Source organism: Vigna unguiculata, chromosome 10 (genome assembly GCF_037176805.1).
Source record: "Vigna unguiculata cultivar grain cowpea cultivar isolate G323 ecotype 2 chromosome 10, ASM3717680v1, whole genome shotgun sequence".
NCBI classification, from domain to species: domain Eukaryota; kingdom Viridiplantae; phylum Streptophyta; class Magnoliopsida; order Fabales; family Fabaceae; genus Vigna; species Vigna unguiculata.
Genome location: NC_140801.1, coordinates 39660766 through 39680496, shown reverse-complemented (window position 1 = coordinate 39680496; position 19731 = coordinate 39660766). Strand labels below are relative to the sequence as shown.

Genomic DNA, 19731 nt, shown 5'->3' with positions numbered 1-19731 from the left:
TTTTTTACGCCATTTTCATCACCATTTTTTGCAATTAAATCCAATAGTACCACCTAAATGACTCAAACTACTGTTACCAAAATTTATTCGGACACAAACAACCCACTTCACGTCCCCGGGCCCCGCGCCTCACCAAGTTTTCAAACTTAGGCCCAATGCGAAACCCATATATACATTGATCGTGCAATACTTGACAGGTGCGATCATACCAGCACTAATGCACCGGATCCCATCAGAACTCCGCAGTCAAGCGTGCTTGGGCGAGAGTAGTACTAGGATGGGTGACCTCCTGGGAAGTCCTCGTGTTGCACCTCTTTTTTACGTTTTTTTCTTTTTTTTTACGCCATTTTCATCACCGTTTTTTGCAATTAAATCCAATAGTACCACCTAAATGACTCAAACTACTGTTACCAAAATTTATTCGGACACAAACAACCCACTTCACGTCCCCGGGCCCCGCGCCTCACCAAGTTTTCAAACTTAGGCCCAATGTGAAACCCATATATACATTGATCGTGCAATACTTGACAGGTGCGATCATACCAGCACTAATGCACCGGATCCCATCAGAACTCCGCAGTCAAGCGTGCTTGGGCGAGAGTAGTACTAGGATGGGTGACCTCCTGGGAAGTCCTCGTGTTGCACCTCTTTTTTACGTTTTTTTCTTTTTTTTTACGCCATTTTCATCACCGTTTTTTGCAATTAAATCCAATAGTACCGCCTAAATGACTCAAACTACTGTTACCAAAATTTATTCGGACACAAACAACCCACTTCACGTCCCCGGGCCCCGCGCCTCACCAAGTTTTCAAACTTAGGCCCAATGCGAAACCCATATATACATTGATCGTGCAATACTTGACAGGTGCGATCATACCAGCACTAATGCACCGGATCCCATCAGAACTCCGCAGTCAAGCGTGCTTGGGCGAGAGTAGTACTAGGATGGGTGACCTCCTGGGAAGTCCTCGTGTTGCACCTCTTTTTTACGTTTTTTTCTTTTTTTTTACGCCATTTTCATCACCGTTTTTTGCAATTAAATCCAATAGTACCACCTAAATGACTCAAACTACTGTTACCAAAATTTATTCGGACACAAACAACCCACTTCACGTCCCCGGGCCCCGCGCCTCACCAAGTTTTCAAACTTAGGCCCAATGCGAAACCCATATATACATTGATCGTGCAATACTTGACAGGTGCGATCATACCAGCACTAATGCACCGGATCCCATCAGAACTCCGCAGTCAAGCGTGCTTGGGCGAGAGTAGTAGTAGGATGGGTGACCTCCTGGGAAGTCCTCGTGTTGCACCTCTTTTTTACGTTTTTTCCTTTTTTTTACGCCATTTTCATCACCGTTTTTTGCAATTAAATCCAATAGTACCACCTAAATGACTCAAACTACTGTTACCAAAATTTATTCGGACACAAACAACCCACTTCACGTCCCCGGGCCCCGCGCCTCACCAAGTTTTCAAACTCAGGCCCAATGCGAAACCCATATATACATTGATCGTGCAATACTTGACAGGTGCGATCATACCAGCACTAATGCACCGGATCCCATCAGAACTCCGTAGTCAAGCGTGCTTGGGCGAGAGTAGTACTAGGATGGGTGACCTCCTGGTAAGTACTCGTGTTGCACCTCTTTTTTACGTTTTTTTCTTTTTTTTACGTCATTTTCATCACCGTTTTTTGCAATTAAATCCAATAGTACCACCTAAATGACTCAAACTACTGTTACCAAAATTTATTTGGACACAAACAACCCACTTCACGTCCCCGGGCCCCGCGCCTCACCAAGTTTTCAAACTTAGGCCCAATGCGAAACCCATATATACATTGATCGTGCAATACTTGACAGGTGCGATCATACCAGCACTAATGCACCGGATCCCATCAGAACTCCGCAGTCAAGCGTGCTTGGGCGAGAGTAGTACTAGGATGGGTGACCTCCTGGGAAGTCCTCGTGTTGCACCTCTTTTTTACGTTTTTTTCTTTTTTTTTACGCCATTTTCATCACCATTTTTTGCAATTAAATCCAATAGTACCACCTAAATGACTCAAACTACTGTTACCAAAATTTATTCGGACACAAACAACCCACTTCACGTCCCCGGGCCCCGCGCCTCACCAAGTTTTCAAACTTAGGCCCAATGCGAAACCCATATATACATTGATCGTGCAATACTTGACAGGTGCGATCATACCAGCACTAATGCACCGGATCCCATCAGAACTCCGCAGTCAAGCGTGCTTGGGCGAGAGTAGTACTAGGATGGGTGACCTCCTGGGAAGTCCTCGTGTTGCACCTCTTTTTTACGTTTTTTTCTTTTTTTTTACGCCATTTTCATCACCGTTTTTTGCAATTAAATCCAATAGTACCACCTAAATGACTCAAACTACTGTTACCAAAATTTATTCGGACACAAACAACCCACTTCACGTCCCCGGGCCCCGCGCCTCACCAAGTTTTCAAACTTAGGCCCAATGCGAAACCCATATATACATTGATCGTGCAATACTTGACAGGTGCGATCATACCAGCACTAATGCACCGGATCCCATCAGAACTCCGCAGTCAAGCGTGCTTGGGCGAGAGTAGTACTAGGATGGGTGACCTCCTGGGAAGTCCTCGTGTTGCACCTCTTTTTTACGTTTTTTTCTTTTTTTTTACGCCATTTTCATCACCGTTTTTTGCAATTAAATCCAATAGTACCGCCTAAATGACTCAAACTACTGTTACCAAAATTTATTCGGACACAAACAACCCACTTCACGTCCCCGGGCCCCGCGCCTCACCAAGTTTTCAAACTTAGGCCCAATGCGAAACCCATATATACATTGATCGTGCAATACTTGACAGGTGCGATCATACCAGCACTAATGCACCGGATCCCATCAGAACTCCGCAGTCAAGCGTGCTTGGGCGAGAGTAGTACTAGGATGGGTGACCTCCTGGGAAGTCCTCGTGTTGCACCTCTTTTTTACGTTTTTTTCTTTTTTTTTACGCCATTTTCATCACCGTTTTTTGCAATTAAATCCAATAGTACCACCTAAATGACTCAAACTACTGTTACCAAAATTTATTCGGACACAAACAACCCACTTCACGTCCCCGGGCCCCGCGCCTCACCAAGTTTTCAAACTTAGGCCCAATGCGAAACCCATATATACATTGATCGTGCAATACTTGACAGGTGCGATCATACCAGCACTAATGCACCGGATCCCATCAGAACTCCGCAGTCAAGCGTGCTTGGGCGAGAGTAGTACTAGGATGGGTGACCTCCTGGGAAGTCCTCGTGTTGCACCTCTTTTTTACGTTTTTTTCTTTTTTTTTACGCCATTTTCATCACCGTTTTTTGCAATTAAATCCAATAGTACCACCTAAATGACTCAAACTACTGTTACCAAAATTTATTCGGACACAAACAACCCACTTCACGTCCCCGGGCCCCGCGCCTCACCAAGTTTTCAAACTTAGGCCCAATGCGAAACCCATATATACATTGATCGTGCAATACTTGACAGGTGCGATCATACCAGCACTAATGCACCGGATCCCATCAGAACCCCGCAGTTAAGCGTGCTTGGGCGCTAGAGTAGTACTAGGATGGGTGACCTCCTGGGAAGTCCTCGTGTTGCACCTCTTTTTTACGTTTTTTTCTTTTTTTTACGCCATTTTCATCACCGTTTTTTGCAATTAAATCCAATAGTACCACCTAAATGACTCAAACTACTGTTACCAAAATTTATTCGGACACAAACAACCCACTTCACGTCCCCGGGCCCCGCGCCTCACCAAGTTTTCAAACTTAGGCCCAATGCGAAACCCATATATACATTGATCGTGCAATACATGACAGGTGCGATCATACCAGCACTAATGCACCGGATCCCATCAGAACTCCGCAGTTAAGCGTGCTTGGGCGAGAGTAGTACTAGGATGGGTGACCTCCTGGGAAGTCCTCATGTTGCACCTCTTTTTTACGTTTTTTTCTTTTTTTTACGCCATTTTCATCACCGTTTTTTGCAATTAAATCCAATAGTACCACCTAAATGACTCAAACTACTGTTACCAAAATTTATTCGGACACAAACAACCCACTTCATGTCCCCGGGCCCCGCGCCTCACCAAGTTTTCAAACTTAGGCCCAATGCGAAACCCATATATACATTGATCGTGCAATACTTGACAGGTGCGATCATACTAGCATTAATGCACCGGATCCCATCAGAACTCCGCAGTCAAGCGTGCTTGGGCGAGAGTAGTACTAGGATGGGTGACCTCCTGGGAAGTCCTCGTGTTGCACCTCTTTTTTACGTTTTTTTCTTTTTTTTACGCCATTTTCATCACCGTTTTTTGCAATTAAATCCAATAGTACCACCTAAATGACTCAAACTACTGTTACCAAAATTTATTCGGACACAAACAACCCACTTCACGTCCCCGGGCCCCGCGCCTCACCAAGTTTTCAAACTTAGGCCCAATGCGAAACCCATATATACATTGATCGTGCAATACTTGACAGGTGCGATCATACCAGCACTAATGCACCGGATCCCATCAGAACCCCGCAGTTAAGCGTGCTTGGGCGCTAGAGTAGTACTAGGATGGGTGACCTCCTGGGAAGTCCTCGTGTTGCACCTCTTTTTTACGTTTTTTTCTTTTTTTTTACGCCATTTTCATCACCGTTTTTTGCAATTAAATCCAATAGTACCACCTAAATGACTCAAACTACTGTTACCAAAATTTATTCGGACACAAACAACCCACTTCACGTCCCCGGGCCCCGCGCCTCACCAAGTTTTCAAACTTAGGCCCAATGCGAAACCCATATATACATTGATCGTGCAATACTTGACAGGTGCGATCATACCAGCACTAATGCACCGGATCCCATCAGAACTCCGCAGTTAAGCGTGCTTGGGCGAGAGTAGTACTAGGATGGGTGACCTCCTGGGAAGTCCTCGTGTTGCACCTCTTTTTTACGTTTTTTTCTTTTTTTTTACGCCATTTTCATCACCGTTTTTTGCAATTAAATCCAATAGTACCACCTAAATGACTCAAACTACTGTTACCAAAATTTATTCGGACACAAACAACCCACTTCACGTCCCCGGGCCCCGCGCCTCACCAAGTTTTCAAACTTAGGCCCAATGCGAAACCCATATATACATTGATCGTGCAATACTTGACAGGTGCGATCATACCAGCACTAATGCACCGGATCCCATCAGAACTCTGCAGTTAAGCGTGCTTGGGCGAGAGTAGTACTAGGATGGGTGACCTCCTGGGAAGTCCTCGTGTTGCACCTCTTTTTTACGTTTTTTTCTTTTTTTTTACGCCATTTTCATCACCGTTTTTTGCAATTAAATCCAATAGTACCACCTAAATGACTCAAACTACTGTTACCAAAATTTATTCGGACACAAACAACCCACTTCACGTCCCCGGGCCCCGCGCCTCACCAAGTTTTCAAACTTAGGCCCAATGCGAAACCCATATATACATTGATCGTGCAATACTTGACAGGTGCGATCATACCAGCACTAATGCACCGGATCCCATCAGAACTCCGCAGTCAAGCGTGCTTGGGCGAGAGTAGTAGTAGGATGGGTGACCTCCTGGGAAGTCCTCGTGTTGCACCTCTTTTTTACGTTTTTTTCTTTTTTTTTACGCCATTTTCATCACTGTTTTTTGCAATTAAATCCAATAGTACCACCTAAATGACTCAAACTACTGTTACCAAAATTTATTCGGACACAAACAACCCACTTCACGTCCCCGGGCCCCGCGCCTCACCAAGTTTTCAAACTTAGGCCCAATGCGAAACCCATATATACATTGATCGTGCAATACTTGACAGGTGCGATCATACCAGCACTAATGCACCGGATCCCATCAGAACTCCGCAGTTAAGCGTGCTTGGGCGAGAGTAGTACTAGGATGGGTGACCTCCTGGGAAGTCCTCGTGTTGCACCTCTTTTTTACGTTTTTTTCTTTTTTTTTACGCCATTTTCATCACCGTTTTTTGCAATTAAATCCAATAGTACCACCTAAATGACTCAAACTACTGTTACCAAAATTTATTCGGACACAAACAACCCACTTCACGTCCCCGGGCCCCGCGCCTCACCAAGTTTTCAAACTTAGGCCCAATGCGAAACCCATATATACATTGATCGTGCAATACTTGACAGGTGCGATCATACTAGCATTAATGCACCGGATCCCATCAGAACTCCGCAGTCAAGCGTGCTTGGGCGAGAGTAGTACTAGGATGGGTGACCTCCTGGGAAGTCCTCGTGTTGCACCTCTTTTTTACGTTTTTTTCTTTTTTTTACGCCATTTTCATCACCGTTTTTTGCAATTAAATCCAATAGTACCACCTAAATGACTCAAACTACTGTTACCAAAATTTATTCGGACACAAACAACCCACTTCACGTCCCCGGGCCCCGCGCCTCACCAAGTTTTCAAACTTAGGCCCAATGCGAAACCCATATATACATTGATCGTGCAATACTTGACAGGTGCGATCATACCAGCACTAATGCACCGGATCCCATCAGAACCCCGCAGTTAAGCGTGCTTGGGCGCTAGAGTAGTACTAGGATGGGTGACCTCCTGGGAAGTCCTCGTGTTGCACCTCTTTTTTACGTTTTTTTCTTTTTTTTTACGCCATTTTCATCACCGTTTTTTGCAATTAAATCCAATAGTACCACCTAAATGACTCAAACTACTGTTACCAAAATTTATTCGGACACAAACAACCCACTTCACGTCCCCGGGCCCCGCGCCTCACCAAGTTTTCAAACTTAGGCCCAATGCGAAACCCATATATACATTGATCGTGCAATACTTGACAGGTGCGATCATACCAGCACTAATGCACCGGATCCCATCAGAACTCCGCAGTCAAGCGTGCTTGGGCGAGAGTAGTACTAGGATGGGTGACCTCCTGGGAAGTCCTCGTGTTGCACCTCTTTTTTACGTTTTTTTCTTTTTTTTTTACGCCATTTTCATCACCGTTTTTTGCAATTAAATCCAATAGTACCACCTAAATGACTCAAACTACTGTTACCAAAATTTATTCGGACACAAACAACCCACTTCACGTCCCCGGGCCCCGCGCCTCACCAAGTTTTCAAACTTAGGCCCAATGCGAAACCCATATATACATTGATCGTGCAATACTTGACAGGTGCGATCATACCAGCACTAATGCACCGGATCCCATCAGAACTCCGCAGTTAAACGTGCTTGGGCGAGAGTAGTACTAGGATGGGTGACCTCCTGGGAAGTCCTCGTGTTGCACCTCTTTTTTACGTTTTTTTCTTTTTTTTTACGCCATTTTCATCACCGTTTTTTGCAATTAAATCCAATAGTACCACCTAAATGACTCAAACTACTGTTACCAAAATTTATTCGGACACAAACAACCCACTTCACGTCCCCGGGCCCCGCGCCTCACCAAGTTTTCAAACTTAGGCCCAATGCGAAACCCATATATACATTGATCGTGCAATACTTGACAGGTGCGATCATACCAGCACTAATGCACCGGATCCCATCAGAACTCCGCAGTTAAGCGTGCTTGGGCGAGAGTAGTACTAGGATGGGTGACCTCCTGGGAAGTCCTCGTGTTGCACCTCTTTTTTACGTTTTTTTCTTTTTTTTTACGCCATTTTCATCACCGTTTTTTGCAATTAAATCCAATAGTACCACCTAAATGACTCAAACTACTGTTACCAAAATTTATTCGGACACAAACAACCCACTTCACGTCCCCGGGCCCCGCGCCTCACCAAGTTTTCAAACTTAGGCCCAATGCGAAACCCATATATACATTGATCGTGCAATACTTGACAGGTGCGATCATACCAGCACTAATGCACCGGATCCCATCAGAACTCTGCAGTTAAGCGTGCTTGGGCGAGAGTAGTACTAGGATGGGTGACCTCCTGGGAAGTCCTCGTGTTGCACCTCTTTTTTACGTTTTTTTCTTTTTTTTTACGCCATTTTCATCACCGTTTTTTGCAATTAAATCCAATAGTACCACCTAAATGACTCAAACTACTGTTACCAAAATTTATTCGGACACAAACAACCCACTTCACGTCCCCGGGCCCCGCGCCTCACCAAGTTTTCAAACTTAGGCCCAATGCGAAACCCATATATACATTGATCGTGCAATACTTGACAGGTGCGATCATACCAGCACTAATGCACCGGATCCCATCAGAACTCCGCAGTCAAGCGTGCTTGGGCGAGAGTAGTACTAGGATGGGTGACCTCCTGGGAAGTCCTCGTGTTGCACCTCTTTTTTACGTTTTTTTCTTTTTTTTTACGCCATTTTCATCACTGTTTTTTGCAATTAAATCCAATAGTACCACCTAAATGACTCAAACTACTGTTACCAAAATTTATTCGGACACAAACAACCCACTTCACGTCCCCGGGCCCCGCGCCTCACCAAGTTTTCAAACTTAGGCCCAATGCGAAACCCATATATACATTGATCGTGCAATACTTGACAGGTGCGATCATACCAGCACTAATGCACCGGATCCCATCAGAACTCCGCAGTTAAGCGTGCTTGGGCGAGAGTAGTACTAGGATGGGTGACCTCCTGGGAAGTCCTCGTGTTGCACCTCTTTTTTACGTTTTTTTCTTTTTTTTACGCCATTTTCATCACCGTTTTTTGCAATTAAATCCAATAGTACCACCTAAATGACTCAAACTACTGTTACCAAAATTTATTCGGACACAAACAACCCACTTCACGTCCCCGGGCCCCGCGCCTCACCAAGTTTTCAAACTTAGGCCCAATGCGAAACCCATATATACATTGATCGTGCAATACTTGACAGGTGCGATCATACCAGCACTAATGCACCGGATCCCATCAGAACTCCGCAGTCAAGCGTGCTTGGGCGAGAGTAGTACTAGGATGGGTGACCTCCTGGGAAGTCCTCGTGTTGCACCTCTTTTTTACGTTTTTTTCTTTTTTTTTACGCCATTTTCATCACCGTTTTTTGCAATTAAATCCAATAGTACCACCTAAATGACTCAAACTACTGTTACCAAAATTTATTCGGACACAAACAACCCACTTCACGTCCCCGGGCCCCGCGCCTCACCAAGTTTTCAAACTTAGGCCCAATGCGAAACCCATATATACATTGATCGTGCAATACTTGACAGGTGCGATCATACCAGCACTAATGCACCGGATCCCATCAGAACTCCGCAGTTAAGCGTGCTTGGGCGAGAGTAGTACTAGGATGGGTGACCTCCTGGGAAGTCCTCGTGTTGCACCTCTTTTTTACGTTTTTTTCTTTTTTTTTACGCCATTTTCATCACCGTTTTTTGCAATTAAATCCAATAGTACCACCTAAATGACTCAAACTACTGTTACCAAAATTTATTCGGACACAAACAACCCACTTCACGTCCCCGGGCCCCGCGCCTCACCAAGTTTTCAAACTTAGGCCCAATGCGAAACCCATATATACATTGATCGTGCAATACTTGACAGGTGCGATCATACCAGCACTAATGCACCGGATCCCATCAGAACTCCGCAGTCAAGCGTGCTTGGGCGAGAGTAGTACTAGGATGGGTGACCTCCTGGGAAGTCCTCGTGTTGCACCTCTTTTTTACGTTTTTTTCTTTTTTTTTACGCCATTTTCATCACCGTTTTTTGCAATTAAATCCAATAGTACCACCTAAATGACTCAAACTACTGTTACCAAAATTTATTCGGACACAAACAACCCACTTCACGTCCCCGGGCCCCGCGCCTCACCAAGTTTTCAAACTTAGGCCCAATGCGAAACCCATATATACATTGATCGTGCAATACTTGACAGGTGCGATCATACCAGCACTAATGCACCGGATCCCATCAGAACCCCGCAGTTAAGCGTGCTTGGGCGCTAGAGTAGTACTAGGATGGGTGACCTCCTGGGAAGTCCTCGTGTTGCACCTCTTTTTTACGTTTTTTTCTTTTTTTTTACGCCATTTTCATCACCGTTTTTTGCAATTAAATCCAATAGTACCACCTAAATGACTCAAACTACTGTTACCAAAATTTATTCGGACACAAACAACCCACTTCACGTCCCCGGGCCCCGCGCCTCACCAAGTTTTCAAACTTAGGCCCAATGCGAAACCCATATATACATTGATCGTGCAATACTTGACAGGTGCGATCATACCAGCACTAATGCACCGTATCCCATCAGAACTCCGCAGTCAAGCGTGCTTGGGCGAGAGTAGTACTAGGATGGGTGACCTCCTGGGAAGTCCTCGTGTTGCACCTCTTTTTTACGTTTTTTTCTTTTTTTTTACGCCATTTTCATCACCGTTTTTTGCAATTAAATCCAATAGTACCACCTAAATGACTCAAACTACTGTTACCAAAATTTATTCGGACACAAACAACCCACTTCACGTCCCCGGGCCCCGCGCCTCACCAAGTTTTCAAACTTAGGCCCAATGCGAAACCCATATATACATTGATCGTGCAATACTTGACAGGTGCGATCATACCAGCACTAATGCACCGGATCCCATCAGAACTCCGCAGTTAAGCGTGCTTGGGCGAGAGTAGTACTAGGATGGGTGACCTCCTGGGAAGTCCTCGTGTTGCACCTCTTTTTTACGTTTTTTTCTTTTTTTTTACGCCATTTTCATCACCGTTTTTTGCAATTAAATCCAATAGTACCACCTAAATGACTCAAACTACTGTTACCAAAATTTATTCGGACACAAACAACCCACTTCACGTCCCCGGGCCCCGCGCCTCACCAAGTTTTCAAACTTAGGCCCAATGCGAAACCCATATATACATTGATCGTGCAATACTTGACAGGTGCGATCATACCAGCACTAATGCACCGGATCCCATCAGAACTCCGCAGTCAAGCGTGCTTGGGCGAGAGTAGTACTAGGATGGGTGACCTCCTGGGAAGTCCTCGTGTTGCACCTCTTTTTTACGTTTTTTTCTTTTTTTTTACGCCATTTTCATCACCGTTTTTTGCAATTAAATCCAATAGTACCACCTAAATGACTCAAACTACTGTTACCAAAATTTATTCGGACACAAACAACCCACTTCACGTCCCCGGGCCCCGCGCCTCACCAAGTTTTCAAACTTAGGCCCAATGCGAAACCCATATATACATTGATCGTGCAATACTTGACAGGTGCGATCATACCAGCACTAATGCACCGGATCCCATCAGAACTCCGCAGTCAAGCGTGCTTGGGCGAGAGTAGTACTAGGATGGGTGACCTCCTGGGAAGTCCTCGTGTTGCACCTCTTTTTTACGTATTTTTCTTTTTTTTTACGCCATTTTCATCACCGTTTTTTGCAATTAAATCCAATAGTACCACCTAAATGACTCAAACTACTGTTACCAAAATTTATTCGGACACAAACAACCCACTTCACGTCCCCGGGCCCCGCGCCTCACCAAGTTTTCAAACATAGGCCCAATGCGAAACCCATATATACATTGATCGTGCAATACTTGACAGGTGCGATCATACCAGCACTAATGCACCGGATCCCATCAGAACTCCGCAGTTAAGCGTGCTTGGGCGAGAGTAGTACTAGGATGGGTGACCTCCTGGGAAGTCCTCGTGTTGCACCTCTTTTTTACGTTTTTTTCTTTTTTTTTTACGCCATTTTCATCACCGTTTTTTGCAATTAAATCCAATAGTACCACCTAAATGACTCAAACTACTGTTACCAAAATTTATTCGGACACAAACAACCCACTTCACGTCCCCGGGCCCCGCGCCTCACCAAGTTTTCAAACTTAGGCCCAATGCGAAACCCATATATACATTGATCGTGCAATACTTGACAGGTGCGATCATACTAGCACTAATGCACCGGATCCCATCAGAACTCCGCAGTCAAGCGTGCTTGGGCGATAGTAGTACTAGGATGGGTGACCTCCTGGGAAGTCCTCGTGTTGCACCTCTTTTTTACGTTTTTTTCTTTTTTTTACGCCATTTTCATCACCGTTTTTTGCAATTAAATCCAATAGTACCACCTAAATGACTCAAACTACTGTTACCAAAATTTATTCGGACACAAACAACCCACTTCACGTCCCCGGGCCCCGCGCCTCACCAAGTTTTCAAACTTAGGCCCAATGCGAAACCCATATATACATTGATCGTGCAATACTTGACAGGTGCGATCATACCAGCACTAATGCACCGGATCCCATCAGAACTCCGCAGTGAAGCGTGCTTGGGCGAGAGTAGTACTAGGATGGGTGACCTCCTGGGAAGTCCTCGTGTTGCACCTCTTTTTTACGTTTTTTTCTTTTTTTTTTACGCCATTTTCATCACCGTTTTTTGCAATTAAATCCAATAGTACCACCTAAATGACTCAAACTACTGTTACCAAAATTTATTCGGACACAAACAACCCACTTCACGTCCCCGGGCCCCGCGCCTCACCAAGTTTTCAAACTTAGGCCCAATGCGAAACCCATATATACATTGATCGTGCAATACTTGACAGGTGCGATCATACCAGCACTAATGCACCGGATCCCATCAGAACTCCGCAGTGAAGCGTGCTTGGGCGAGAGTAGTACTAGGATGGGTGACCTCCTGGGAAGTCCTCGTGTTGCACCTCTTTTTTACGTTTTTTTCTTTTTTTTTTACGCCATTTTCATCACCGTTTTTTGCAATTAAATCCAATAGTACCACCTAAATGACTCAAACTACTGTTACCAAAATTTATTCGGACACAAACAACCCACTTCACGTCCCCGGGCCCCGCGCCTCACCAAGTTTTCAAACTTAGGCCCAATGCGAAACCCATATATACATTGATCGTGCAATACTTGACAGGTGCGATCATACCAACACTAATGCACCGGATCCCATCAGAACTCCGCAGTTAAGCTTGCTTGGGCGAGAGTAGTACTAGGATGGGTGACCTCCTGGGAAGTCCTCGTGTTGCACCTCTTTTTTACGTTTTTTTCTTTTTTTTTTACGCCATTTTCATCACCGTTTTTTGCAATTAAATCCAATAGTACCACCTAAATGACTCAAACTACTGTTACCAAAATTTATTCGGACACAAACAACCCACTTCACGTCCCCGGGCCCCGCGCCTCACCAAGTTTTCAAACTTAGGCCCAATGCGAAACCCATATATACATTGATCGTGCAATACTTGACAGGTGCGATCATACCAGCACTAATGCACCGGATCCCATCAGAACTCCGCAGTGAAGCGTGCTTGGGCGAGAGTAGTACTAGGATGGGTGACCTCCTGGGAAGTCCTCGTGTTGCACCTCTTTTTTACGTTTTTTTCTTTTTTTTTTACGCCATTTTCATCACCGTTTTTTGCAATTAAATCCAATAGTACCACCTAAATGACTCAAACTACTGTTACCAAAATTTATTCGGACACAAACAACCCACTTCACGTCCCCGGGCCCCGCGCCTCACCAAGTTTTCAAACTTAGGCCCAATGCGAAACCCATATATACATTGATCGTGCAATACTTGACAGGTGCGATCATACCAGCACTAATGCACCGGATCCCATCAGAACTCCGCAGTCAAGCGTGCTTGGGCGAGAGTAGTACTAGGATGGGTGACCTCCTGGGAAGTCCTCGTGTTGCACCTCTTTTTTACGTTTTTTTCTTTTTTTTTACGCCATTTTCATCACTGTTTTTTGCAATTAAATCCAATAGTACCACCTAAATGACTCAAACTACTGTTACCAAAATTTATTCGGACACAAACAACCCACTTCACGTCCCCGGGCCCCGCGCCTCACCAAGTTTTCAAACTTAGGCCCAATGCGAAACCCATATATACATTGATCGTGCAATACTTGACAGGTGCGATCATACCAGCACTAATGCACCGGATCCCATCAGAACTCCGCAGTCAAGCGTGCTTGGGCGAGAGTAGTACTAGGATGGGTGACCTCCTGGGAAGTCCTCGTGTTGCACCTCTTTTTTACGTTTTTTTGTTTTTTTTTACGCCATTTTCATCACCGTTTTTTGCAATTAAATCCAATAGTACCACCTAAATGACTCAAACTACTGTTACCAAAATTTATTCGGACACAAACAACCCACTTCACGTCCCCGGGCCCCGCGCCTCACCAAGTTTTCAAACTTAGGCCCAATGCGAAACCTATATATACATTGATCGTGCAATACTTGACAGGTGCGATCATACTAGCACTAATCCACCGGATCCCATCAGAACTCCGCAGTCAAGCGTGCTTGGGCGAGAGTAGTACTAGGATGGGTGACCTCCTGGGAAGTCCTCGTGTTGCACCTCTTTTTTACGTTTTTTTCTTTTTTTTACGCCATTTTCATCACCGTTTTTTGCAATTAAATCCAATAGTACCACCTAAATGACTCAAACTACTGTTACCAAAATTTATTCGGACACAAACAACCCACTTCACGTCCCCGGGCCCCGCGCCTCACCAAGTTTTCAAACTTAGGCCCAATGCGAAACCCATATATACATTGATCGTGCAATACTTGACAGGTGCGATCATACCAGCACTAATGCACCGGATCCCATCAGAACTCCGCAGTTAAGCGTGCTTGGGCGAGAGTAGTACTAGGATGGGTGACCTCCTGGGAAGTCCTCGTGTTGCACCTCTTTTTTACGTTTTTTTCTTTTTTTTTACGCCATTTTCATCACCGTTTTTTGCAATTAAATCCAATAGTACCACCTAAATGACTCAAACTACTGTTACCAAAATTTATTCGGACACAAACAACCCACTTCACGTCCCCGGGCCCCGCGCCTCACCAAGTTTTCAAACTTAGGCCCAATGCGAAACCCATATATACATTGATCGTGCAATACTTGACAGGTGCGATCATACCAGCACTAATGCACCGGATCCCATCAGAACTCCGCAGTTAAATGTGCTTGGGCGAGAGTAGTACTAGGATGGGTGACCTCCTGGGAAGTCCTCTTGTTGCACCTCTTTTTTACGTTTTTTTCTTTTTTTTTACGCCATTTTCATCACCGTTTTTTGCAATTAAATCCAATAGTACCACCTAAATGACTCAAACTACTGTTACCAAAATTTATTCGGACACAAACAACCCACTTCACGTCCCCGGGCCCCGCGCCTCACCAAGTTTTCAAACTTAGGCCCAATGCGAAACCCATATATACATTGATCGTGCAATACTTGACAGGTGCGATCATACCAGCACTAATGCACCGGATCCCATCAGAACTCCGCAGTCAAGCGTGCTTGGGCGAGAGTAGTACTAGGATGGGTGACCTCCTGGGAAGTCCTCGTGTTGCACCTCTTTTTTACGTTTTTTTCTCTTTTTTTACGCCATTTTCATCACCGTTTTTTGCAATTAAATCCAATAGTACCACCTAAATGACTCAAACTACTGTTACCAAAATTTATTCGGACACAAACAACCCACTTCACGTCCCCGGGCCCCGCGCCTCACCAAGTTTTCAAACTTAGGCCCAATGCGAAACCCATATATACATTGATCGTGCAATACTTGACAGGTGCGATCATACCAGCACTAATGCACCGGATCCCATCAGAACTCCGCAGTCAAGCGTGCTTGGGCGAGAGTAGTACTAGGATGTGTGACCTCCTGGGAAGTCCTCGTGTTGCACCTCTTTTTTACGTTTTTTTCTTTTTTTTTACGCCATTTTCATCACCGTTTTTTGCAATTAAATCCAATAGTACCACCTAAATGACTCAAACTACTGTTACCAAAATTTATTCGGACACAAACAACCCACTTCACGTCCCCGGGCCCCGCGCCTCACCAAGTTTTCAAACTTAGGCCCAATGCGAAACCCATATATACATTGATCGTGCAATACTTGACAGGTGCGATCATACCAGCACTAATGCACCGGATCCCATCAGAACTCCGCAGTTAAATGTGCTTGGGCGAGAGTAGTACTAGGATGGGTGACCTCCTGGGAAGTCCTCTTGTTGCACCTCTTTTTTACGTTTTTTTCTTTTTTTTTACGCCATTTTCATCACCGTTTTTTGCAATTAAATCCAATAGTACCACCTAAATGACTCAAACTACTGTTACCAAAATTTATTCGGACACAAACAACCCACTTCACGTCCCCGGGCCCCGCGCCTCACCAAGTTTTCAAACTTAGGCCCAATGCGAAACCCATATATACATTGATCGTGCAATACTTGACAGGTGCGATCATACCAGCACTAATGCACCGGATCCCATCAGAACTCCGCAGTCAAGCGTGCTTGGGCGAGAGTAGTACTAGGATGGGTGACCTCCTGGGAAGTCCTCGTGTTGCACCTCTTTTTTACGTTTTTTTCTCTTTTTTTACGCCATTTTCATCACCGTTTTTTGCAATTAAATCCAATAGTACCACCTAAATGACTCAAACTACTGTTACCAAAATTTATTCGGACACAAACAACCCACTTCACGTCCCCGGGCCCCGCGCCTCACCAAGTTTTCAAACTTAGGCCCAATGCGAAACCCATATATACATTGATCGTGCAATACTTGACAGGTGCGATCATACCAGCACTAATGCACCGGATCCCATCAGAACTCCGCAGTCAAGCGTGCTTGGGCGAGAGTAGTACTAGGATGTGTGACCTCCTGGGAAGTCCTCGTGTTGCACCTCTTTTTTACGTTTTTTTCTTTTTTTTTACGCCATTTTCATCACCGTTTTTTGCAATTAAATCCAATAGTACCACCTAAATGACTCAAACTACTGTTACCAAAATTTATTCGGACACAAACAACCCACTTCACGTCCCCGGGCCCCGCGCCTCACCAAGTTTTCAAACTTAGGCCCAATGCGAAACCCATATATACATTGATCGTGCAATACTTGACAGGTGCGATCATACCAGCACTAATGCACCGGATCCCATCAGAACTCCGCAGTCAAGCGTGCTTGGGCGAGAGTAGTACTAGGATGGGTGACCTCCTGGGAAGTCCTCGTGTTGCACCTCTTTTTTACGTTTTTTTCTTTTTTTTTACGCCATTTTCATCACCGTTTTTTTGCAATTAAATCCAATAGTACCACCTAAATGACTCAAACTACTGTTACCAAAATTTATTCGGACACAAACAACCCACTTCACGTCCCCGGGCCCCGCGCCTCACCAAGTTTTCAAACTTAGGCCCAATGCGAAACCCATATATACATTGATCGTGCAATACTTGACAGGTGCGATCATACCAGCACTAATGCACCGGATCCCATCAGAACTCCGCAGTCAAGCGTGCTTGGGCGAGAGTAGTACTAGGATGGGTGACCTCCTGGGAAGTCCTCGTGTTGCACCTCTTTTTTACGTTTTTTTCTTTTTTTTTACGCCATTTTCATCACCGTATTTTGCAATTAAATCCAATAGTACCACCTAAATGACTCAAACTACTGTTACCAAAATTTATTCGGACACAAACAACCCACTTCACGTCCCCGGGCCCCGCGCCTCACCAAGTTTTCAAACTTAGGCCCAATGCGAAACCCATATATACATTGATCGTGCAATACTTGACAGGTGCGATCATACCAGCACTAATGCACCGGATCCCATCAGAACTCCGCAGTCAAGCGTGCTTGGGCGAGAGTAGTACTAGGATGGGTGACCTCCTGGGAAGTCCTCGTGTTGCACCTCTTTTTTACGTTTTTTTCTCTTTTTTTACGCCATTTTCATCACCGTTTTTTGCAATTAAATCCAATAGTACCACCTAAATGACTCAAACTACTGTTACCAAAATTTATTCGGACACAAACAACCCACTTCACGTCCCCGGGCCCCGCGCCTCACCAAGTTTTCAAACTTAGGCCCAATGCGAAACCCATATATACATTGATCGTGCAATACTTGACAGGTGCGATCATACCAGCACTAATGCACCGGATCCCATCAGAACTCCGCAGTCAAGCGTGCTTGGGCGAGAGTAGTACTAGGATGGGTGACCTCCTGGGAAGTCCTCGTGTTGCACCTCTTTTTTACGTTTTTTTCTCTTTTTTTACGCCATTTTCATCACCGTTTTTTGCAATTAAATCCAATAGTACCACCTAAATGACTCAAACTACTGTTACCAAAATTTATTCGGACACAAACAACCCACTTCACGTCCCCGGGCCCCGCGCCTCACCAAGTTTTCAAACTTAGGCCCAATGCGAAACCCATATATACATTGATCGTGCAATACTTGACAGGTGCGATCATACCAGCACTAATGCACCGTATCCCATCAGAACTCCGCAGTCAAGCGTGCTTGGGCGAGAGTAGTACTAGGATGGGTGACCTCCTGGGAAGTCCTCGTGTTGCACCTCTTTTTTACGTTTTTTTCTTTTTTTTTACGCCATTTTCATCACCGTTTTTTGCAATTAAATCCAATAGTACCACCTAAATGACTCAAACTACTGTTACCAAAATTTATTCGGACACAAACAACCCACTTCACGTCCCCGGGCCCCGCGCCTCACCAAGTTTTCAAACTTAGGCCCAATGCGAAACCCATATATACATTGATCGTGCAATACTTGACAGGTGCGATCATACCAGCACTAATGCACCGGATCCCATCAGAACTCCGCAGTTAAGCGTGCTTGGGCGAGAGTAGTACTAGGATGGGTGACCTCCTGGGAAGTCCTCGTGTTGCACCTCTTTTTTACGTTTTTTTCTTTTTTTTTACGCCATTTTCATCACCGTTTTTTGCAATTAAATCCAATAGTACCACCTAAATGACTCAAACTACTGTTACCAAAATTTATTCGGACACAAACAACCCACTTCACGTCCCCGGGCCCCGCGCCTCACCAAGTTTTCAAACTTAGGCCCAATGCGAAACCCATATATACATTGATCGTGCAATACTTGACAGGTGCGATCATACCAGCACTAATGCACCGGATCCCATCAGAACTCCGCAGTTAAGCGTGCTTGGGCGAGAGTAGTACTAGGATGGGTGACCTCCTGGGAAGTCCTCGTGTTGCACCTCTTTTTTACGTTTTTTTCTTTTTTTTTACGCCATTTTCATCACCGTTTTTTTGCAATTAAATCCAATAGTACCACCTAAATGACTCAAACTACTGTTACCAAAATTTATTCGGACACAAACAACCCACTTCACGTCCCCGGGCCCCGCGCCTCACCAAGTTTTCAAACTTAGGCCCAATGCGAAACCCATATATACATTGATCGTGCAATACTTGACAGGTGCGATCATACCAGCACTAATGCACCGGATCCCATCAGAACTCCGCAGTTAAGCGTTCTTGGGCGAGAGTAGTACTAGGATGGGTGACCTCCTGGGAAGTCCTCGTGTTGCACCTCTTTTTTACGTTTTTTTCTTTTTTTTTTACGCCATTTTCATCACCGTTTTTTGCAATTAAATCCAATAGTACCACCTAAATGACTCAAACTACTGTTACCAAAATTTATTCGGACACAAACAACCCACTTCACGTCCCCGGGCCCCGCGCCTCACCAAGTTTTCAAACTTAGGCCCAATGCGAAACCCATATCAACATTGATCGTGCAATACTTGACAGGTGCGATCATACCAGCACTAATGCACCGGATCCCATCAGAACTCTGCAGTTAAGCGTGCTTGGGCGAGAGTAGTACTAGGATGGGTGACCTCCTGGGAAGTCCTCGTGTTGCACCTCTTTTTTACGTTTTTTTCTTTTTTTTTACGCCATTTTC

At 45.0% G+C, this 19731-nt stretch overlaps 55 non-coding genes and 4 pseudogenes across 55 annotated transcripts; all 59 read left to right on the top strand.

Moving 5' to 3' along the window:
- The first annotated feature begins 195 nt into the window (after positions 1-195).
- LOC146883083 (5S ribosomal RNA) lies at positions 196-314 on the top strand. The gene has a single exon (XR_014986007.1). It is a non-coding gene; the product is annotated as a 5S ribosomal RNA (ribosomal RNA).
- A 215-nt stretch (positions 315-529) lies between these two features.
- On the top strand, positions 530-648 carry LOC146883082 (5S ribosomal RNA). The gene has a single exon (XR_014986006.1). It is a non-coding gene; the product is annotated as a 5S ribosomal RNA (ribosomal RNA).
- A 215-nt stretch (positions 649-863) lies between these two features.
- On the top strand, positions 864-982 carry LOC146883081 (5S ribosomal RNA). The gene has a single exon (XR_014986005.1). It is a non-coding gene; the product is annotated as a 5S ribosomal RNA (ribosomal RNA).
- Positions 983-1197: 215 nt separating this feature from the next.
- On the top strand, positions 1198-1316 carry LOC146883080 (5S ribosomal RNA). The gene has a single exon (XR_014986089.1). It is a non-coding gene; the product is annotated as a 5S ribosomal RNA (ribosomal RNA).
- Positions 1317-1530: 214 nt separating this feature from the next.
- On the top strand, positions 1531-1649 carry LOC146883079 (5S ribosomal RNA). Its single transcript, XR_014985638.1, has one exon. It is a non-coding gene; the product is annotated as a 5S ribosomal RNA (ribosomal RNA).
- A 214-nt stretch (positions 1650-1863) lies between these two features.
- Positions 1864-1982, top strand: LOC146883078 (5S ribosomal RNA). Its single transcript, XR_014986004.1, has one exon. It is a non-coding gene; the product is annotated as a 5S ribosomal RNA (ribosomal RNA).
- Positions 1983-2197: 215 nt separating this feature from the next.
- Positions 2198-2316, top strand: LOC146883077 (5S ribosomal RNA). Its single transcript, XR_014986003.1, has one exon. It is a non-coding gene; the product is annotated as a 5S ribosomal RNA (ribosomal RNA).
- Positions 2317-2531: 215 nt separating this feature from the next.
- On the top strand, positions 2532-2650 carry LOC146883076 (5S ribosomal RNA). Its single transcript, XR_014986002.1, has one exon. It is a non-coding gene; the product is annotated as a 5S ribosomal RNA (ribosomal RNA).
- Positions 2651-2865: 215 nt separating this feature from the next.
- On the top strand, positions 2866-2984 carry LOC146883075 (5S ribosomal RNA). The gene has a single exon (XR_014986001.1). It is a non-coding gene; the product is annotated as a 5S ribosomal RNA (ribosomal RNA).
- A 215-nt stretch (positions 2985-3199) lies between these two features.
- On the top strand, positions 3200-3318 carry LOC146883074 (5S ribosomal RNA). Its single transcript, XR_014986000.1, has one exon. It is a non-coding gene; the product is annotated as a 5S ribosomal RNA (ribosomal RNA).
- A 215-nt stretch (positions 3319-3533) lies between these two features.
- On the top strand, positions 3534-3654 carry LOC146883073 (5S ribosomal RNA; annotated as a pseudogene).
- A 214-nt stretch (positions 3655-3868) lies between these two features.
- Positions 3869-3987, top strand: LOC146883072 (5S ribosomal RNA). Its single transcript, XR_014985511.1, has one exon. It is a non-coding gene; the product is annotated as a 5S ribosomal RNA (ribosomal RNA).
- Positions 3988-4201: 214 nt separating this feature from the next.
- On the top strand, positions 4202-4320 carry LOC146883071 (5S ribosomal RNA). The gene has a single exon (XR_014985558.1). It is a non-coding gene; the product is annotated as a 5S ribosomal RNA (ribosomal RNA).
- Positions 4321-4534: 214 nt separating this feature from the next.
- LOC146883070 (5S ribosomal RNA) lies at positions 4535-4655 on the top strand (annotated as a pseudogene).
- Positions 4656-4870: 215 nt separating this feature from the next.
- LOC146883069 (5S ribosomal RNA) lies at positions 4871-4989 on the top strand. Its single transcript, XR_014985848.1, has one exon. It is a non-coding gene; the product is annotated as a 5S ribosomal RNA (ribosomal RNA).
- A 215-nt stretch (positions 4990-5204) lies between these two features.
- Positions 5205-5323, top strand: LOC146883068 (5S ribosomal RNA). Its single transcript, XR_014986039.1, has one exon. It is a non-coding gene; the product is annotated as a 5S ribosomal RNA (ribosomal RNA).
- Positions 5324-5538: 215 nt separating this feature from the next.
- Positions 5539-5657, top strand: LOC146883067 (5S ribosomal RNA). Its single transcript, XR_014986088.1, has one exon. It is a non-coding gene; the product is annotated as a 5S ribosomal RNA (ribosomal RNA).
- A 215-nt stretch (positions 5658-5872) lies between these two features.
- On the top strand, positions 5873-5991 carry LOC146883066 (5S ribosomal RNA). Its single transcript, XR_014985847.1, has one exon. It is a non-coding gene; the product is annotated as a 5S ribosomal RNA (ribosomal RNA).
- A 215-nt stretch (positions 5992-6206) lies between these two features.
- On the top strand, positions 6207-6325 carry LOC146883065 (5S ribosomal RNA). The gene has a single exon (XR_014985557.1). It is a non-coding gene; the product is annotated as a 5S ribosomal RNA (ribosomal RNA).
- Positions 6326-6539: 214 nt separating this feature from the next.
- Positions 6540-6660, top strand: LOC146883064 (5S ribosomal RNA; annotated as a pseudogene).
- Positions 6661-6875: 215 nt separating this feature from the next.
- On the top strand, positions 6876-6994 carry LOC146883063 (5S ribosomal RNA). The gene has a single exon (XR_014985999.1). It is a non-coding gene; the product is annotated as a 5S ribosomal RNA (ribosomal RNA).
- A 216-nt stretch (positions 6995-7210) lies between these two features.
- LOC146883062 (5S ribosomal RNA) lies at positions 7211-7329 on the top strand. Its single transcript, XR_014985860.1, has one exon. It is a non-coding gene; the product is annotated as a 5S ribosomal RNA (ribosomal RNA).
- A 215-nt stretch (positions 7330-7544) lies between these two features.
- LOC146883061 (5S ribosomal RNA) lies at positions 7545-7663 on the top strand. Its single transcript, XR_014985846.1, has one exon. It is a non-coding gene; the product is annotated as a 5S ribosomal RNA (ribosomal RNA).
- A 215-nt stretch (positions 7664-7878) lies between these two features.
- Positions 7879-7997, top strand: LOC146883060 (5S ribosomal RNA). Its single transcript, XR_014986038.1, has one exon. It is a non-coding gene; the product is annotated as a 5S ribosomal RNA (ribosomal RNA).
- A 215-nt stretch (positions 7998-8212) lies between these two features.
- On the top strand, positions 8213-8331 carry LOC146883059 (5S ribosomal RNA). The gene has a single exon (XR_014985998.1). It is a non-coding gene; the product is annotated as a 5S ribosomal RNA (ribosomal RNA).
- Positions 8332-8546: 215 nt separating this feature from the next.
- Positions 8547-8665, top strand: LOC146883058 (5S ribosomal RNA). Its single transcript, XR_014985845.1, has one exon. It is a non-coding gene; the product is annotated as a 5S ribosomal RNA (ribosomal RNA).
- A 214-nt stretch (positions 8666-8879) lies between these two features.
- On the top strand, positions 8880-8998 carry LOC146883057 (5S ribosomal RNA). The gene has a single exon (XR_014985997.1). It is a non-coding gene; the product is annotated as a 5S ribosomal RNA (ribosomal RNA).
- A 215-nt stretch (positions 8999-9213) lies between these two features.
- Positions 9214-9332, top strand: LOC146883056 (5S ribosomal RNA). Its single transcript, XR_014985844.1, has one exon. It is a non-coding gene; the product is annotated as a 5S ribosomal RNA (ribosomal RNA).
- A 215-nt stretch (positions 9333-9547) lies between these two features.
- LOC146883055 (5S ribosomal RNA) lies at positions 9548-9666 on the top strand. Its single transcript, XR_014985996.1, has one exon. It is a non-coding gene; the product is annotated as a 5S ribosomal RNA (ribosomal RNA).
- A 215-nt stretch (positions 9667-9881) lies between these two features.
- On the top strand, positions 9882-10002 carry LOC146883054 (5S ribosomal RNA; annotated as a pseudogene).
- Positions 10003-10217: 215 nt separating this feature from the next.
- On the top strand, positions 10218-10336 carry LOC146883053 (5S ribosomal RNA). Its single transcript, XR_014985649.1, has one exon. It is a non-coding gene; the product is annotated as a 5S ribosomal RNA (ribosomal RNA).
- A 215-nt stretch (positions 10337-10551) lies between these two features.
- On the top strand, positions 10552-10670 carry LOC146883052 (5S ribosomal RNA). The gene has a single exon (XR_014985843.1). It is a non-coding gene; the product is annotated as a 5S ribosomal RNA (ribosomal RNA).
- A 215-nt stretch (positions 10671-10885) lies between these two features.
- On the top strand, positions 10886-11004 carry LOC146883051 (5S ribosomal RNA). Its single transcript, XR_014985995.1, has one exon. It is a non-coding gene; the product is annotated as a 5S ribosomal RNA (ribosomal RNA).
- A 215-nt stretch (positions 11005-11219) lies between these two features.
- Positions 11220-11338, top strand: LOC146883050 (5S ribosomal RNA). Its single transcript, XR_014985994.1, has one exon. It is a non-coding gene; the product is annotated as a 5S ribosomal RNA (ribosomal RNA).
- Positions 11339-11553: 215 nt separating this feature from the next.
- Positions 11554-11672, top strand: LOC146883049 (5S ribosomal RNA). The gene has a single exon (XR_014985841.1). It is a non-coding gene; the product is annotated as a 5S ribosomal RNA (ribosomal RNA).
- A 216-nt stretch (positions 11673-11888) lies between these two features.
- On the top strand, positions 11889-12007 carry LOC146883048 (5S ribosomal RNA). The gene has a single exon (XR_014985654.1). It is a non-coding gene; the product is annotated as a 5S ribosomal RNA (ribosomal RNA).
- Positions 12008-12221: 214 nt separating this feature from the next.
- LOC146883047 (5S ribosomal RNA) lies at positions 12222-12340 on the top strand. The gene has a single exon (XR_014985885.1). It is a non-coding gene; the product is annotated as a 5S ribosomal RNA (ribosomal RNA).
- Positions 12341-12556: 216 nt separating this feature from the next.
- On the top strand, positions 12557-12675 carry LOC146883046 (5S ribosomal RNA). Its single transcript, XR_014985884.1, has one exon. It is a non-coding gene; the product is annotated as a 5S ribosomal RNA (ribosomal RNA).
- A 216-nt stretch (positions 12676-12891) lies between these two features.
- Positions 12892-13010, top strand: LOC146883045 (5S ribosomal RNA). The gene has a single exon (XR_014985625.1). It is a non-coding gene; the product is annotated as a 5S ribosomal RNA (ribosomal RNA).
- A 216-nt stretch (positions 13011-13226) lies between these two features.
- LOC146883044 (5S ribosomal RNA) lies at positions 13227-13345 on the top strand. The gene has a single exon (XR_014985883.1). It is a non-coding gene; the product is annotated as a 5S ribosomal RNA (ribosomal RNA).
- Positions 13346-13561: 216 nt separating this feature from the next.
- On the top strand, positions 13562-13680 carry LOC146883043 (5S ribosomal RNA). Its single transcript, XR_014985993.1, has one exon. It is a non-coding gene; the product is annotated as a 5S ribosomal RNA (ribosomal RNA).
- Positions 13681-13895: 215 nt separating this feature from the next.
- LOC146883042 (5S ribosomal RNA) lies at positions 13896-14014 on the top strand. The gene has a single exon (XR_014985992.1). It is a non-coding gene; the product is annotated as a 5S ribosomal RNA (ribosomal RNA).
- A 215-nt stretch (positions 14015-14229) lies between these two features.
- Positions 14230-14348, top strand: LOC146883041 (5S ribosomal RNA). The gene has a single exon (XR_014985536.1). It is a non-coding gene; the product is annotated as a 5S ribosomal RNA (ribosomal RNA).
- A 214-nt stretch (positions 14349-14562) lies between these two features.
- Positions 14563-14681, top strand: LOC146883040 (5S ribosomal RNA). The gene has a single exon (XR_014985840.1). It is a non-coding gene; the product is annotated as a 5S ribosomal RNA (ribosomal RNA).
- Positions 14682-14896: 215 nt separating this feature from the next.
- On the top strand, positions 14897-15015 carry LOC146883039 (5S ribosomal RNA). Its single transcript, XR_014985624.1, has one exon. It is a non-coding gene; the product is annotated as a 5S ribosomal RNA (ribosomal RNA).
- Positions 15016-15230: 215 nt separating this feature from the next.
- Positions 15231-15349, top strand: LOC146883038 (5S ribosomal RNA). The gene has a single exon (XR_014985991.1). It is a non-coding gene; the product is annotated as a 5S ribosomal RNA (ribosomal RNA).
- Positions 15350-15564: 215 nt separating this feature from the next.
- LOC146883037 (5S ribosomal RNA) lies at positions 15565-15683 on the top strand. Its single transcript, XR_014985628.1, has one exon. It is a non-coding gene; the product is annotated as a 5S ribosomal RNA (ribosomal RNA).
- Positions 15684-15898: 215 nt separating this feature from the next.
- On the top strand, positions 15899-16017 carry LOC146883036 (5S ribosomal RNA). Its single transcript, XR_014985623.1, has one exon. It is a non-coding gene; the product is annotated as a 5S ribosomal RNA (ribosomal RNA).
- A 215-nt stretch (positions 16018-16232) lies between these two features.
- LOC146883035 (5S ribosomal RNA) lies at positions 16233-16351 on the top strand. The gene has a single exon (XR_014985990.1). It is a non-coding gene; the product is annotated as a 5S ribosomal RNA (ribosomal RNA).
- Positions 16352-16566: 215 nt separating this feature from the next.
- On the top strand, positions 16567-16685 carry LOC146883034 (5S ribosomal RNA). The gene has a single exon (XR_014985627.1). It is a non-coding gene; the product is annotated as a 5S ribosomal RNA (ribosomal RNA).
- A 215-nt stretch (positions 16686-16900) lies between these two features.
- On the top strand, positions 16901-17019 carry LOC146883033 (5S ribosomal RNA). The gene has a single exon (XR_014985989.1). It is a non-coding gene; the product is annotated as a 5S ribosomal RNA (ribosomal RNA).
- A 216-nt stretch (positions 17020-17235) lies between these two features.
- On the top strand, positions 17236-17354 carry LOC146883032 (5S ribosomal RNA). Its single transcript, XR_014985988.1, has one exon. It is a non-coding gene; the product is annotated as a 5S ribosomal RNA (ribosomal RNA).
- Positions 17355-17569: 215 nt separating this feature from the next.
- On the top strand, positions 17570-17688 carry LOC146883031 (5S ribosomal RNA). The gene has a single exon (XR_014985987.1). It is a non-coding gene; the product is annotated as a 5S ribosomal RNA (ribosomal RNA).
- A 215-nt stretch (positions 17689-17903) lies between these two features.
- Positions 17904-18022, top strand: LOC146883030 (5S ribosomal RNA). The gene has a single exon (XR_014985986.1). It is a non-coding gene; the product is annotated as a 5S ribosomal RNA (ribosomal RNA).
- A 215-nt stretch (positions 18023-18237) lies between these two features.
- On the top strand, positions 18238-18356 carry LOC146883029 (5S ribosomal RNA). The gene has a single exon (XR_014985648.1). It is a non-coding gene; the product is annotated as a 5S ribosomal RNA (ribosomal RNA).
- Positions 18357-18571: 215 nt separating this feature from the next.
- LOC146883028 (5S ribosomal RNA) lies at positions 18572-18690 on the top strand. The gene has a single exon (XR_014985839.1). It is a non-coding gene; the product is annotated as a 5S ribosomal RNA (ribosomal RNA).
- A 215-nt stretch (positions 18691-18905) lies between these two features.
- LOC146883027 (5S ribosomal RNA) lies at positions 18906-19024 on the top strand. The gene has a single exon (XR_014985838.1). It is a non-coding gene; the product is annotated as a 5S ribosomal RNA (ribosomal RNA).
- Positions 19025-19240: 216 nt separating this feature from the next.
- Positions 19241-19359, top strand: LOC146883026 (5S ribosomal RNA). The gene has a single exon (XR_014986084.1). It is a non-coding gene; the product is annotated as a 5S ribosomal RNA (ribosomal RNA).
- A 216-nt stretch (positions 19360-19575) lies between these two features.
- LOC146883025 (5S ribosomal RNA) lies at positions 19576-19694 on the top strand. Its single transcript, XR_014986037.1, has one exon. It is a non-coding gene; the product is annotated as a 5S ribosomal RNA (ribosomal RNA).
- Positions 19695-19731: the final 37 nt, after the last annotated feature.